The 17,403-nt window shown below is 39.9% G+C and overlaps 1 protein-coding gene across 2 annotated transcripts in view; it reads left to right on the top strand.

Moving 5' to 3' along the window:
- The window catches only part of CKAP5 (cytoskeleton associated protein 5), a 164,743-nt gene that overhangs the window by 94,180 nt on the left and 53,160 nt on the right, over nucleotides 1-17,403 (top strand). The window lies entirely within an intron of this gene.

Raw genomic sequence — 17,403 nt, 5'->3', positions numbered from 1 at the left:
ACACAAACCTCCTACCAAAACCACATATAATGTGAAAATATAGTTAATATGACTAATCCTAAAAGAGCAACAGGAAAGAAGGCTGCACCAGACTGCATACACCTGGAGAAAAGAACAGACCTGATGGAACAGGATAATGAACCAAAGCCGTAATCCAGTGGGACCAAGCCCTTCCCCTACCCCAGCTCACTGGTGGAAGGAAGAGAAACGGAGCGGCGAGAAGGTTGAGGCCTAGGACTGCTGAACACCCAACCCTAGATATATGCTCTGGGAGCACAAACCTACACTACATGGTGCACTGGAGATTAGTGGGATTGGAGAGCTAAGACAGGCAGAATACTTGGAGACACAGAGATTCCAGCCAATTGTGGAAAACAGGGATCCACATCTGTCAGCTCTGGGACAAAAGAAAGGCATGCAGTCTGAGAGCCTTCCTAACAGCAACAGGGCTGATACAGGGGCAAGGACTGCACAGAGTGTGCTGCTCAAGAGAAAGGACAAGTGGACAAAATCGTCCAGGCATACTCTGCCCATTCGGTTGGGAACTTTCAGGAGCTTTAGGCACTCCATCCCCCTAGCTGGCTATGCAGCTCCAAGGCCCCTGACCATGATACACAGCCTGCTGGGCTGTCCTCTAGGCCAGCACCAGTTACAAAATGGCTGCCCCTGACCTTGCCACAGGCAAGCCAGAGGGAGGACCTGCCTAAGGCAGCTACAAGAGCAAAATATAGAGGCTTCCACTTGTGCCCTTGGCCCACTGGCCCTCACAGTGGAGACAGTCACTGCGGCTGTGAAGCAGAAAATAGCTCTTTCCTCACAACAGGAACTAGCGCCACTCCCATCTGTTCTCCACCATCACTTCAGGGGCTGAGCAGCTCCAGAGAGTAGAGCTTCTGGGCACTAGAGATCACCACCTACAAATACAAAATGTCAAAGGAACCTGGTTCAAAACAATATCCCACAAACACTAGAAACAGGGCCAAGTGAAATTGAACTCATCAATCTTCCTGAAAGATTTCAAAATTAAAATTATAACTTGTTCATGGAGGTACAGAAAAATACTCAAGAGCTAAGAGACATACTCAGGAATGAGATACAAATATTCAAGAATGTAGTATCTGAAATGAAACATACAATTGGAGGGATTAAAAGCAGACTAGATGAGGTAGAGGAGACAGTAAATGAAATAGAAATTAGAGAACAGGAATAAAAAGAAACTGAGGTACAGAGAGAAAAAAGAATCTCTAGGAATGAAAGAATATTGAGAAAACTGTGTGACAAATCCAAACGGAACAATATTCGAATTATAGGGGTACCAAAAGAATTAGAGAAAAAGGGATAGAAAGTATCTTTGAGGAGGTAATTGCTGAAAACTTCCCCAATCTGGGGAAGGAGATAGTCTCTCAGGCCATGGAGGTGCACAGATATCCCAACACAACGGATCCAAGGAAAACAACAGTAAGACATATGATAATCAAAATGGCACAGATCAAGGATAAGGACAGAGTATTAAAAGCAGCCAGAGAGAGAGAAAAAAGATCACATACAAAGAAAAACCCATCAGGCTATCATCAGACTTCTCAGCACAAACCTTACAGGCCAGAAGGGAGTGGCATCATATATTTAATGCAATGAAGCAGAAGGACCTAAAACAAAGAATACTCTACTCAGCAAGGTTATCATTTAAATTTGAAGGAGGGATTAAACAATTTCCAGATAAGCAAAGCTGAGAGAATTTAACTCCCACAAACCATCTCTACAGTGTATTTTGGAGGGACTGCTATAAATGGAACTGTTCTAAGGTGAAATAGCTGTCACCAGAGGAAATAAAACCACAGTAAAGAAAGTAGAACAATTAATTACTAAGATGCAAAACCAAATCAACTACCCCCAAAGGCAGTCAAGTGATAGACAAAGAATACAGAATATGATACCTAATATATAAAGAATGGAGGAGGAAGAAAAAAAAAAGAACCTTTAGATTGTGTTTGTAATAGCATACTAAGTGAGTTAAATTAGACAATTAGATACTAAGGGAAGTACCCTTGAACCTTTGGTAACCACGAATCTAAACCCTGCAATAGCAATAAGTACATAAATACGTACTATTGATAATCACCTAAATGTAAATGGTCTCAATGCACCAATCAAAAGACACAGTCACTGAATGGATAAAAAAGCAAAACCTGTCTATATGCTGCCTACAAGAGACTCACTTCAAACCCAAAGACATACACAGACTAAAAATGCAGTGATGGTAAAAGATATTTCATGCAGCTAAATTTGAAGGAAAAAGCAGGGGTAGCAGTACTTGTATCAGACAAAATACAGTTCAAAACAAAGAAAGTAATAAGAAACAAAGAAGGACATTACATAACGATAAAGGGGTCAATCCAAAAAGAGGATATAACCATTCGAAATATCTATGTACCCAACACAGGAGCAACTACATATGTGAAACATGTACTAACAGAATTAAAAGGGGAAACAGAATGCAGTGCATTTATTTTAGGAGACTTCAACACACCACTCCAAAGGACAGATCAAACAGAAAATAAGTAAGGAGACAGAGACACTGAACAACACATTAGAACAGATGGACCTAAAAGACATCTACAGAACTATACACCCAAAAGCAGCAGGATACACATTCTTTTCAAGTGCACATGGACCATTTTCAAGAAGAAATCATATACTAGGCCACAAAAAGAGCCTCAGTAAATTAAAAAATATTGCAATTGTCCCAACCTGCTTCTCAGACCACAAAGATATGAAACTAGAAATAAAATATGAAAAGAAAACAAAAAAGCCCACAAATACAAGGAGGCTTAACAGTATGCTCCTAAATAATCAATGGATCAATGACCAAATAAAAACAGAGATCAGGCAATATATGGAGACAAATGACAGCAATAATTCCACTCCACAAAATCTGTGGGATACAGCGAAGGCTGTGCTAAAGAGGAAAGTATATTGCAATACAGGCCTACCTCAGGAAAGAATAACAATCCCAAATGAATAGTCTAAAGTCACAATTAATGAAACTAGAAAAAGAACAACAAATGAGCCCCAAAATCAGTAGGAGAGACAATAAAGATTAGAGCATAAATAAATAAAATGGAGAAGAATAAAACAATTGGAAGAATCGATGAAAGCAGGAGCTGCCTCTTCAAAAAAATAAATAAAATAGATAAACCCCAAAGCCAGACTTTTTGAGTATAAAAGAGAGTCAACACACATAAACAGAATCAGAAATGAGAAAGGAAAAATCAGAAAGGACACCACAGAAATACAGAGATTTACTAGAGAATACCATGAAAAATGATATGATAACAAATTGGATAACCTAGAAGAAATGGACAACTTTCTAGAAAAATACAACCTTCCAAAGCTGACCCAGGAAGAAAAAGAAAATCTGAATAGACCAATTACCAGCAATGAAATTGAATTGGTAATCAAATACTACCTAAGAACAAGACCCCTGGACCAGATGACTTCACTGCTGAATTTTATTAAACATTTAAAGAAGAGCTAATACCAATCATCCTCAAAGTTTTCCAAAAGGCAGAAGAGGAGGGAATACATCCAAACTCATTCTATGAGGCCAGCATCACGCTGATACCCAAACCAGGCAAAGATACCACAAAAGAGAGAAAATTACAGACAAATATACCTGGTAAACATAGATGCAAAAACACTCAACAAAATACTAGCAGATCAATTTTAAAAATACATCAAAAAGACACATTAAGAGGGAGTAGCCAAGAAGGCACCGTGAGTAGTTCAGCGGAAATCTCCCAAAAACATGTATATTTTTGAAAATACAACAAATACAACTATTCCTGAAAGAGAGACCAGTGGATACAGTAGAACAGCCAGGCTACATCTAAGTCTGCGAAAACTCAGCATCACACTAAGGGGGTAAGATAAAAGCTGTGGCCCAGTGGGACCTGAGCGCACCTCCACACCCCAGCTCCCCAGTGGGAAGAAAGGAGTCGCAGTGGGCAGGGAGTGAAAGCCCAGGACTGCTAAACAACCAGCTCTAGTAATCCGCACCAGGACTGCAGACACACAGTGCACAGTGTGCTGGATATTAGAGAAATGGAAAAGCAAAGCCTACGAGTGGGTCCCTGGAACCAGCTCCCCTTGGATGAAAGAAAACTGAGTGCTTTTTGAAAATCTTAAAGGGACAAGGACCTCACAGCTCAATGAAATTGTCCCGGCACACTCAGCCCCGCAGCTGGGAATCCCAGGAAACTCCAGGCACCCTAACTGCCTGGTCACAAGTGCAGCTCTCAAGCCCCTCATGGCAATAAACATCCTGCCAGTCATTCCCCCGGCCAGCACAGACAGCGACACACCAGCCCAGTGGCGGGAGAGCAGCCTTGCACGCCGGCAGTGGTGGTGCCAGAGGGGCCTGGGAGAGGCCTGCGCGAGGTGGCGGCGATGGTCGCCAGGCAGCGCATGCGTCATGGGTGGTGGCACGTAAGAGGCTCGGGAGCGGCCCGTGCAAACCTGTGGCGGCGGCAGTGGAGCGGCCTGGCCCGGGAGCAGCCACTTGCCCAGCAGCTGCCCAGAATGTCCTCCGGGCACACAACGGCCCACGCCAGACCCACAGGCCACCACCAGAGCACAGCTGCTGGGCAGGGGCACGGCTCTTGCAGGAGAGCACACCCGGCAAGCCTACCACTCCCCACAGGGCTCTCTGTAACCCTGACAGAGACCCTGCCCACAACAGCTTAGGGTATTAACCCGGAGGCTGCTCCAGGAGTGGGGGTAACTGACAGGCAGCAGAGAAGAGCAAGGCGACCAGCAAGCAGGAAAGGACTTTGTGCTACAAGGTGACACATGTGCTACCTGCCTACAATTACCTCTATCACCATGAAAAGACAGAAGAATTTGGTCCAATCCAGAATTACCCAGGCAACTCTGGAGAGAGGGCCTGAAGAGATAGACTTAACCCATCTCCCCAAAAAAGAATTCAAAATATAGGTCATAACCATGCTGATGGACCTCCAGAGAAATATGCAAGAGCTAAAGGTTTGAGTTAGGAGGGAGAATACAGAAAAACAACAATCTCTGAAGGGACTTAAGAGCAGACTGGATGAGATGCAAGAGGCTGTTAATGGAATAGAAATCAGAACAGGAACACAGAAGCTGAGGCAGAGGGAGATAAAACGATCTCCAAGAATGAAAGAATATTAAGAGAAATGTGTGACCAATCCAAAAGGAACAATATTTGCATTATTAGGGGTATCAGAAGAAGAAGAGAGAAAAAGGGATAGAAAGTGTCTGAAGAAATAATTGCTGAAAACTTCCCCAAACTGGGGAAGGAAATAGTCTCTTAGATCATGGAGGTGCACAGATCTACCAACACGAGGGACCCAAGGAGGACAACACCAAGTATATAATAATTAAAATGGCAAAGATCAAAGACAAAGACAGAGTATTAAAGGCAGCCAGAGAGAGAAAAATGGTCACTTACAAAGGAAAACCCATTAGGCTATCATCAGAATTCTCAACAGAAACCTTACAGGCCAGAAGAGAATGGCATGATATATTTAATGCAATGAAACAGAAGGCCTTGAACCAAGAATACTGTATCCAGCATGATTATCATTTAAATATGAAGGAGGGATTAAACTGTTCCCAGAAAAGCAAAAGTTGAGGGAATTTGCCTCCCACAAACCACCTCTACAGGGTATTTTAGAGGGACGGCTCTAGATGGATGTGCTCCTAAGGTTAATAGATGTCACCAGAGAAAATAAAATCACAGCAAAGAAAGCAGACCAACCAAATACTAACTAAAGGCAAAAAATAAAATCAACTACTCTCAAAAGCAGTCAAAGGAAACACAAAAGAGTACAGAACAAAACACCTAACATATAAAGAATGGAGGAGGAGGAATAAGAAGGGAGAGAAATAAAGAATCATCAGACTGTGCTTATAAAAGCTTAATAAGCGAGTTAAGTTACACAGATAGTAAAGAAGCTAACCTTGAACCTTTGGTAACCACGAATCTAAAGCCTACAATGGCAATACGTACATATCTTTCAATAATCACACTAAATGTAAACGGACTGAATGCAACAATGGATAAAAAATCAAGACCCATCTATATGCTCCTTACAAGAGACTCAGCTCAAAACCAAAGACATACACACACTGAAAGTCAAGGGATGGAAAAAGATATTTCATGCAAAGAATAGGGAGAAAAACGCAGGTGTAGAAGTACTGCTATCAGACAGAATAGACTTCAAAGCAAAGAAAGTAACAAGAGATAAAGAAGGACATTACATAATGATAAAGCGGTCAGCCCAACAAGAGAATATAACCATTATAAACATATATGCACCCAATACAGGAGCACCAACATATGTGAAACAAATACTAATAGAATTAAAGGAGGAAATAGAATGCAGTGCATTCGTTCTTGTAGACTTCAACACACCACTTACTCCAAAGGACAGATCCACCAGACAGAAAATAAGGAAGGACACAGAGTCACGGAACAACACAGTGCAACAGATGGGCTTAACAGACGCAGCAGGATACACATTCTTCTGAAGTGCACATGGAACATTCTCCAGAATAGACCACATACTAGGCCACAAAAAGAGCCTCAGAAAATTCAAAAAGACTGAAATTCTACTAACCAACTTCTCAGACCACAAAGGCATATAACTGGAGATAAATTGTACAAAGAAAAAAAAAAGGCTCACAAACACATAGAGGCTTAATAATGTGCTTCAAATAATCAATGGATCAATGACAAAATTAAAACAGATGAAGCAATATATGGAGACAAATGACAACAAAAGCATAAAGCCCCAACTTCTGTGGGACGCTGAGATGGCAGTTCTAAGAGGAAAGTATATAACAATCCAGGCCTATCTAAAGAAGGAAGAACATTCCCAAATGAATAGTTTAAAGTCACAATTATTGAAACTGGAAAAAGAAGAACAAATGAGGCCCAAGTCAGCAGAAGGAGGGACATAATAAAGATCAGAAAATAAATAAATAAAATTGAGAACAATAAAATAATAGAAAAACTCAATGAAACCAAGACCTGGTTCTTTCAAAGAGTAAACAAAATAGATAAACCCATAGGCAGATTTATTAAGAGAAAAAGAGAATCTACACACATAAACAGAATCAGAAATGAGAAAGGAAAAATCACTGTGGACACCACAGAAATAGAAAGAATTATTAGAGAATATAATGAAAAATTATATGATAACAAACTGGATAACCTAGAAGAAATGGACAACTTTCTAGAAAAAGACAACCTTCCAAGGCTGGCCAAGGAAGAAACAGAAAATCTGAACAGACAAATTATGAGTAAAGAAAAATTGAAGTGGTAATCATAAACCTACCTAAGAACAAAATTCCTGGACCAGATGGCTTCACGGCTGAATTTTATCAAGCATTTAGTGAAGACCTAATACCCATTGTCCTTAAAGTTTTCCAAAACATAGAAGAGGAGGGAATACTTCCAAACTCATTCTATGAGGCCAGCATCACTCTAACACCAAAATCAGGCAAAGACACCACAAAAAAAGAAAATTAAAGACCAATATCCCTGATGAATATAGATGTAAAAATACTCAACGAAATCTTAGCAAACTGAATTCAGAAATACAGCAAAAGATCATCCATCATGATCAAGTTTGGTTTATGCCAGGGATGCAAGGATGGTACAACATTCGAAAATCCATCAACATCATCCACCACATCAACAAAAAGAAGGACAAAAACCACATGATCATCTCGATAGATGCTGAAAAAGCATTTGACAAAATTCAACATCCATTCATGATAAAAACTCTCAGCAAAATGGGCATAGCGGGCAAGTACCTCAACATAATAAAGGCCATATATGACAAACCCAGAGCCAGCATCATACTTAACTGCAAGAAGGTGAAAGCTTTTCCTCTGAGATTGGGAACAAGACAGGGAGGCCCACTCTCCACTGTTATTCAGCATAGTACTGGAGGCCCAAGCCACAGCAATTAGACAAAACAAAGAAATACAAGGAATCCAGATTGGTAAAGAAGAAGTCAAACTTTCACTATTTGCATATGACATGACATTGTACATAAAAAAACCTTAAAGACTCCACTCCAAAACTACTAGAACTAATATCGGAATTCAGCAAAGTTGCAGGATACAAAATTAACACACAGAAATCTGTGACTTTCTTATACACTAACAATGAACTAATAGAAAGAGAAACCAGGAAAACAATTCCATTCACAATTGCATCAAAAATAATAAAATACCTAGGAATGAACCTAACCAAGGAAGTGAAAGACCCATACTGTGAAAACTACAAGACACTCTTAAGAGAAATTAAAGAGGACACTAACAAATGGAAACTCATCCCATGCTTCTGGCTAGGAAGAATTAATATCATCAAAATGGCCCTCCTGCACAAAGCAATATACAGATTCAATGCAATCCATATCAAATTACCAACAGCATTCTTCAATGAACTGGAACAAATAGTTCAAAAATTCATATGGAAACACCAAGGACCCCGAATAGTCCAAGCAATCCTGAGGAGGAAGAGTAAAGTGCGGGGGATCACGCTCCCCAACTTCAATCTCTACTACAAATCCACAGTAATCAAGACAATTTGGTATTGGCACAAGAACAGACCCACAGAGCAGTGGAACAGAATAGAGACTCCAGACATTAACCCAAACATAATATGGTCATTTAATATACGATAAAGGAGACATGGACATCCAGTGGGGAAATGACAGTCTCTTCAACAGATGGTGCTGGCTAAACTGGACAGCTACGTGTAAGAGAATGACTGTATAACCCCATACACAAAAGTACACTCCAAATGGATCAAAGACCTGAATCTAAGTCATGAAACCATAACATTCTTAGAAAAAAACATAGGCAAAAATCTCTTGGACATAAACATGAGTGACTTCTTCATGAACATATCTCTCCGGGCAAGGAAAACAAAAGCAAAAATGAACAAGTGGGACTACATTGAGCTGAAAACCTTCTGTACAGCAAAGGACACCATCAATACAACAAAAAGTACCCTACAGTATGGTAGAATATATTCATAAATGACAGATCCAATAAAGGCTTGACATCCAATATATATATAAAGAGCTCACACACCTCAACAAACAAAAAGCAAATGATCCAATTAAAAAATGGGCAGAGAAGCTGAACAGACACTTCTCCAAAGAAGAAATTCAGATCGCCAACAGACACATGAGGAGATGCTCCACATTGCTAATTATCAGAGAAATGCAAATTAAAACCACCATTAGATATCACCTCACACCAGTAAGGATGGCTACCATCGAAAAGACAAACAAAAATAAATGTTGGCGAGGTTGTGGAGAAAGGGGAACCCCCGTACACTGCTGCTAGGAGTGTAAATTAGTTCAACCACTGTGGAAAGCCATGTGGAGGTTCCTCAAAAAACTCAAAATAGAAATACCATTTGACCAAGGAATTCCACTTTTAGGAATTTACCCTATGAATGCAGCAGCCCAGTTTGAAAAAGACAGATGCACCCCTATGTTTATTGCAGCACTATTTACAATAGCCAAGAAATGGAAGCAACCTAAGTGTCCATCAGTAGATGAATGGATAAAGAATATGTGGTACATATACACAGTGGTATATTTTTCAGCCATAAGAAGATAACAAATCCTACCATTTGCAATAACGTTGATGGAGCACTGAGTATTATGCTCAGTGAAATAAGCCAGGCGGAGAAAGACAAAAACCAAATGATTTCACTCATATGTGTAGTATAAGAACAAAGAAAAAATGAAGAAACAAAGCAACAGCAGAATCACAGAACCCAGGAATGGACTAACAGTTACCAATGGGAAAGGGACTGGGGAGAATGGGAGGGAAGGGAGGGATAATGGCAGAGAAAAAGAAAGGGGGTGTTTCGATTAGCATGTATAATGTTGAGTGGGGCATGGGGAGGGCTGTGCAACAGAGAAGACAAGTAGTGATTCTGCAACATCTTGCTACGCTGATGGACAGTGACTGTAATGGGGTTTGTGGGGGGGACTTAGTGAATGGGGGACCCTAGTAAACATAATGTTCTTCATGTAGTTGTAGATTAATGATAAAATAATAATAATTAAAAAAATAACTAAAAGTAGAAATACCATTTGACCCCAGAATCCCACTCCTTGGAATATACCCAAAGAGTACATCTGCTCAGATTCAGAAAAACATATGCACCCTTATGTTCATCACAGCACTTTTTACAGTAGCCAAGATATGGAAGCAACCTAAGTGTCCATCAGTAGATGAATGGATAAAGAAGCTGTGGTCCATATATACAATGGAATACTATTCAGCCATAAGAAAGAACAAATCCTACCATTTGCAACAGCATGGATGGAGCTGGAGGACATTATGCTCAGTTAAATAAGCCAGCCACGAAAGACAAATGCCAAATGATTTCCCTCATTTGTGGAGTATAACAATGACGCAAAACTGAAGGAACAAAATGGCAGCAGACTCAGAGACTCCAAGAATGAACTAGTAGTTACCAAAGGGGAGGGGTGTGGGAGGATGGGTGTGGAGGGATGGAGAAAGGGGCTGAAGGGTATTATGTTTAGTACACATGGTGTGGGGGATCATGAGAACACTGTGTCACACAGAAGGGACATAGTGAATCTCTGGCAACTTACTGCACTGATGGACAGTGACTGCATTGGGGTATGGGTAGGAACTTGATAATATGGGTAAATGTAGTAACCACATTGTTTTTTCATGTGAAACCTTCATAAGAGTGTATATCAATCATACCTTAATAAAAATACAAGATGCTCCACATCGCTAATTATCAGAGAAATGCAAATTTAAACCACAACGAGATATCACCTCACACCAGTTAGGATGACCAACATAGAACAGACTAGGAACAACAAATGCTGGTGAGAATGCGGAGAACGGGGAACCCTCCTACACTGCTGGTGCAAATGTAAATTAGTTCAGCCTTTGTGGAAAGCAGTATGGAGGTTCCTCCAAAAAGTAAAAATAGAAATACCATTTGACCAAGGAATTCCACTTCTAGCAATTTACCCTAAGAATGCAGGAGCCCAGTTTGCAAAGATATAGGCACCCCTATGTTCATCACAGCACTTTTTACAATAGCTAAGATGGAAGCAACCTAAGTGTCCATCAGTAGACGAATGGATAAAGAAGAGGTGGTACATGTACACAATGGAATACTACACAGCAATAGGAAAGAAACAGTTCTGCAATTTGCAACAACATAGATGGAACTGGAGGATATTATGCTCAGTGAAATAAGCTAGGCAAAGAAAGAGAAGTACCAAATGATTGCCATCATTTGTGGAGTATAACAATGAAGCAAAACTGAAAGAATAAAACAGCAACGGACTCACAGACTCCAAGAAGGCACTAGCAGTTACCATAGGGGAAGGGTGCAAGAGGGCTGGTGGGGAGGAGGGATAAGAGGATTCAGGGATATTACGACTGGCACACATGGTCTGAGTAGGATCAGGGTGAAGACAGTGTAGCACAGAGAAGGCAAATAGTGACTCTGTGGCATCTTAGTACACTGATGGGCAGTGACTGTAATGCGGTACGTGGGGGACATGATAACTGGTGAATATACTAATGGTTAGTAACCACATTGTTTTTTCATGTGAAACCTTCATAAGAGTGTATATCAATAACACTTTAATAAAAAAAAGAAAAGTATATGTATATTTTTTCTTTTTAACAATTTTATTGAAAGCATAAAACTCACTGTTTTAAAGTGTACAATGCAAAGGTTTTTAGTATGTTCACATCGTTCTGCAACTTCTACCACTGTGTAATTTTATAGAATATTTTCATCACCCCAAAAAGAAGCCTCACATGTATCAACAGTCACTCTATTCTTCTCTAAATCTCTGTCCCCCATCCCTGGTAACTGTTAATCTACTTTCTATATGGATTACTTCTGTACATTTTTTTTTTTTTTTTTTGAGAGGGCATCTCTCATATTTATTGATCAAATGGTCGTTAACAACAATAAAAATCAGTATAGGGGGGTCAACGCTCAATGTACAATCATTAATCCATCTCAAGCCAAATCTCGTCAGTCTCCAATCTTCTGAAGCATAACGAACAAGTTCTTACATGGTGAACGAATTCTTACATAGTGAATAAATTCTTACATGGTGAACAGTACAAGGGCAGTCATCACAGAAACTTTCGGTTTTGATCATGCAATATGACCTATAAACAATCAGGTCAAATATGAATATTCATTTGATTTTTGTACTTGATTTATATGTTGATCCCACATTTCTCTTATTATTATTATTTTTATTTTTAATAAAATGCTGAAGTGGTAGGTAGATGCAAGATGAAGGTAGAAAACATAGTTTAGTGCTGTAAGAAGGCAAATGTAGATGATCAGATGATCAGGTGTGTGCCTATGGACCAAGTATTAATCCAGGCTAGACAAGGGCAGCAAGACATCCACGGATGCAGAAGATTTCTCTCAAAGCAGGGGGCATGAGGTTCTGAGCCTCACCTCTGTTGATCCCCAAATTCTCACCTGATGGCCCCCCTGCGACTGTGCCTGTCTTAGGTTGTTCCTCCCTTGAGGAATCTTACCCGTCTCTGGCTAACCAGTCATCTTCCGGGGCCATACAGGGAAATGTAAAGTTGGTAAGTGAGAGAGAAGCCATATTGTTTGCAAAGGTTAGCTTTTTACTTCTTTGCAGATTTATGCCCTGTGGCTTTTATACCCAGCACTTGTCTCGAGGTATCTTTACCACCTGGAGGAATTATGATACTCGGTAAATTCGATATGAGGCACGAATTCTATTTAAGGGTTGTAATTAGGAAGGAAGAAGAAAAGCTATAGATGTAGCATATGAAGGAAACATGGGAGGATTGATTATTTCTTTGACATATCTTCTTGTAGAGTACCTTAAGTATGTATAGGTTTTAAACTACTAACTAATTTGTACACACATATTAACATAATAGGAATACGGTGACATAAACAAAGCAAATCTATAATTACCATCCATCTCCAGTGAAGACAAGAAAACCATTTAGGCACCCTAGGCATTTGTGAAAATTTATCTATGATATGATGGATATTGTCCAACTGTACTTGAACCATCAGACAAATTAAAGCAGCCCATTTCTGGGATCTGTTCACATCCCATATGTTCTTTTAACCATAGACAGTCTATAGTCATGAGATTTTGGAGTGCTACAACTTGCACCCCTCCCAACTCCTGGTTGAGTTCCAACAGTACAGATCCGGTCAAATTCGTTGTCTCACTGTATGCACATGCCAGCCTAGACATCTCCCTCCTCATTCTTATGGCAAGTCCAGGAGACGGTGGGCTGGATGCAGCCACAACCGCAGCATCGTCCGGATTCCTGTGGAGGCTTTTTGATGATCATCCCCCGGCACAAGTCCTCCAGAGAGTGCTGATGCCGGAAGCTCCTTCTCATATCGTATCTTAGTTCATTTTCTGGGTATCCAAGCTAGGCCCTGATCTTCTGCGTAGAAACAAACAGACCCTTTGCCCACACTTTGACATGCCCTCTATACCACTGTGCAGAACTCATTGGAGGTCAGCACACAGTAACTGCTTTTTTTTTTTTTTTAATTAAGAGAAAGGAATATTATCAGAAAAGAGTACCTCCATAGCTGATCATCTGACACCCTTTAAGTGATCAACATTAAGGATGTTTAAAGCATGCGTTGATCTTTGATTTACCAATAGTTTTATCCTGTTAAGGAGTAATCCCCCTTTTCTTTCTTTCTTCCTTTTTTTTTTTTTTTCTTTAATTTTTAATCTACACTTACATGAAGAATACTATGTTTACTATGCTCTCCCCTATATCAGGTCCCCCCTAACAACCACATTACGGTTACTGTCCATCAGCTTAGCAAAATGTTGTAGAGTCACTACTTGTCCTCTCTGTGTTGTGCAGCCCACCCTCCCCTTTCTCCCTCCCCCCCATGCATGCTAATCTTAATACCTCCCTTCTTCTTCCCGCCCCTTATCCCTCCCTGCCCACCCATCCTCCCCAGTTCCTTTCCCTTTGGTACCTGTTAGTCCATTTTTGGGTTCTGTAATTCCACTGCTGTTTTGTTCCTTCAGTTTTTCCTTTGTTCCTATACTCCTCAGATGAGTGAAATCATTTGGTATTTCTCTTTCTCCGCTTGGCTTATTTCGCTGAGCATAATACTCTCCAGCTCCATCCATGTTGCTGCAAATGGTTGGATTTTTCCACTTCTTATGGCTGAGTAGTATTCCATTGTGTATATGTACCACATCTTCTTTATCCATTCATCTACCGATGGACATTTAGGTTGCTTCCAATTCTTGGCTATTGTAAATAGTGCTGCGATAAACATAGGGGTGCATCTGTCTTTCTCAAACTTGATTGCTGCGTTCTTAGGGTAAATTCCTAGGAGTGGAATTCCTGGGTCAAATGGTAGGTCTGTTTTGAGCATTTTGATGCACCTCCATACTGCTTTCCACAATGGTTGAACTAATTTACATTCCCACCAGCAGTGTAGGAGGGTTCCCCTTTCTCCACAGCCTCGCCAACATTTGTTGTTGTTTGTCTTTTGGATGGCAGCTATCCTTACTGGTGTGAGGTGATACCTCATTGTAGTTTTAATTTGCATTTCTCTGATAATTAGCGATGTGGAGCATCTTTTCATGTGTCTCTTGGCCATCTGTATTTCTTTTTTGGAGAACTTTCTGTTCAGTTCCTCTGCCCATTTTTTAATTGGGTTATTTGTTTTTTGTTTGTTGAGGCGTGTGAGCTCTTTATATATTCTGGACGTCAAGCCTTTATCAGATCTGTCATTTTCAAATATATTCTCCCGTACTGTAGGGTTCCTTTTTGTTCTATTGATGGTGTCTTTCGCTGTACAGAAGCTTTTCAGCTTAATGTAGTCCCACTTGCTCATTTTTGCTGTTGTTTTCCTTGCCCGGGGAGATATGTTCAAGAAGAGATCACTCATGTTTATGTCTAAGAGGTTTTTGCCTATGTTTTTTTCCAAGAGTTTAATGGTTTCGTGACTTACATTCAGGTCTTTGATCCATTTTGAGTTTACCTTTGTATATGGGGTTAGACAATGGTCCAGTTTCATTCTCCTACATGTAGCTGTCCAGTTTTGCCAGCACCATCTGTTGAAGAGACTGTCATTTTGCCATTGTATGTCCATGGCTCCTTTATCAAATATTAATTGACCATATATGTTTGGGTTAATTTCTGGGGTCTCTAATCTGTTCCACTGGTCTGTGGCTCTGTTCTTGTGCCAGTACCAAATTGTCTTGATTACTATGGCTTTGTAGTAGAGCTTGAAGTTGGGGAGTGAGATCCCCCCTACTTTATTCTTCTTTTTCAGGATTGCTTTGGCTATTCGGGGTCTTTGGTGTTTCCATATGAATTTTTGAATTATTTGTTCCAATTCATTGAAGAATGTTGCTGGTAATTTGAGAGGGATTGCATCAAATCTGTATATTGCTTTGGGCAGGATGGCCATTTTGACGATATTAATTCTTCCTAGCCACGAGCATGGGATGAGTTTCCATCTGTTAGTGTCCCCTTTAATTTCTCTTAAGAGTGACTTGTAGTTTTCAGAGTATAAGTCTTTCACTTCTTTGGTTAGGTTTATTCCTAGGTATTTTATTCTTTTTGATGCAATGGTGAATGGAATTGTTTTCCTGATTTCTCTTTCTATTGATTCGTTGTTAGTGTATAGGAAAGCTACAGATTTCTGTGTGTTAATTTTGTATCCTGCAACTTTGCTGTATTCCGATATCAGTTCTAGTAGTTTTGGAGTGGAGTCTTTAGGGTTTTTTATGTACAGTATCATATCATCTGCAAATAGTGACAGTTTAACTTCTTTACCAATCTGGATTCCTTGTATTTCTTTGTTTTGTCTGATTGCCGTGGCTAGGACCTCCAGTACTATGTTAAATAACAGTGGGGAGAGTGGGCATCCCTGTCTGGTTCCCGATCTCAGTGGAAATGCTTTCAGGTTCTCGCTGTTCAGTATAATGCTGGCTGTGGGTTTATCATATATGGCCTTTATTATGTTGAGGTACTTGCCCTCTATTCCCATTTGCTGAGAGTTTTTAGCATGAATGGATGTTGAATTTTGTCAAATGCTTTTTCAGCATCTATGGAGATGATCATGTGGTTTTTGTCTTTCTTTTTGTTGATGTGGTGGATGATGTTGATGGATTTTCGAATGTTGTACCATCCTTGCATCCCTGGGATGAACCCCACTTGGTCATGGTGTATGATCCTTTTGATATACTGTTGAATTCTGTTTGCTAATATTTTATTGAGTATTTTTGCATCTACATTCATCAGGGATATTGGTCTGTAATTTTCTTTTTTGGTGGGGTCTTTGCCTGGTTTTGGTATTAGGGTGATGTTGGCCTCATAGAATGAGTTTGGGAGTATTCCCTCTTCTTCTATTTTGTGGAACACTTTAAGGAGAATGGGTATTATGTCTTCTCTGTGTGTCTGATAAAATTCCGAGGTAAATCCGTCCGGCCCCGGGGTTTTGTTCTTGGGTAGTTTTTTGATTACTGTTTCAATTTCTTTGCTTGTAATTGGTTTGTTTAACTTTTGTGTTTCTTCCTTGGTCAGTCTTGGGAGGTTGTATTTTTCTAGGAAGTTGTCCATTTCTTCTAGGTTTTCCAGCTTGTTGGCATATAGGTTTTCATAGTAGTCTTTAATAATTCTTTGTATTTCTGTGGAGTCTGTCGTGATTTTTCCATTCTCATTTCTGATTATGTTGATTTGTGTTGACTCTCTTTTTCTCTTAATAAGTTGGGCTAGAGGCTTATCTATTTTGTTTATTTTCTCAAAGAACCAGCTCTTGGTTTCGTTGATTTTTGCTATTGTTTTATTCTTCTCAATTTTGTTTATTTCTTCTCTGATCTTTATTATGTCCCTCCTTCTGCTGAATTTAGGCCTCCTTTGTTCTTCTTTTTCCAGTTTTAATAATTGTGATGTTAGACTATTCATTTGGGATTGTTCTTCCTTCTTCAAGTGTGCCTGGATTGCTATATACTTTCCTCTTAAGACTGCTTTCGCTGCATCCCACAGAAGTTGGGGCTTAGTGTTGTTGTTGTCATTTGTTTCTATATATTCCTTGATCTCTATTTTGATTTGTTCATTGATCCATTGATTATTTAGTAGCATGTTATTAAGCCTCCATGTGTTTGTGAGCCTTTTTGTTTTCTTTGTAGAATTTATTTCTACTTTCATACCTTTGTGGTCTGAAAAATTGGTTGGTAGAATTTCAATATTTTGGAATTTACTGAGGCTCTTTCTGTGAGCTAGTATGTGGTCTATTCTGGAGAATGTTCCATGTGC

The sequence above is a fragment of the Manis javanica genome, chromosome 11, assembly GCF_040802235.1.
Source record: "Manis javanica isolate MJ-LG chromosome 11, MJ_LKY, whole genome shotgun sequence".
Lineage (NCBI taxonomy): Eukaryota > Metazoa > Chordata > Mammalia > Pholidota > Manidae > Manis > Manis javanica.
The sequence above is the reverse complement of the archived record's forward strand: the minus strand, read 5'-3'. Positions and strand labels throughout refer to the sequence as shown.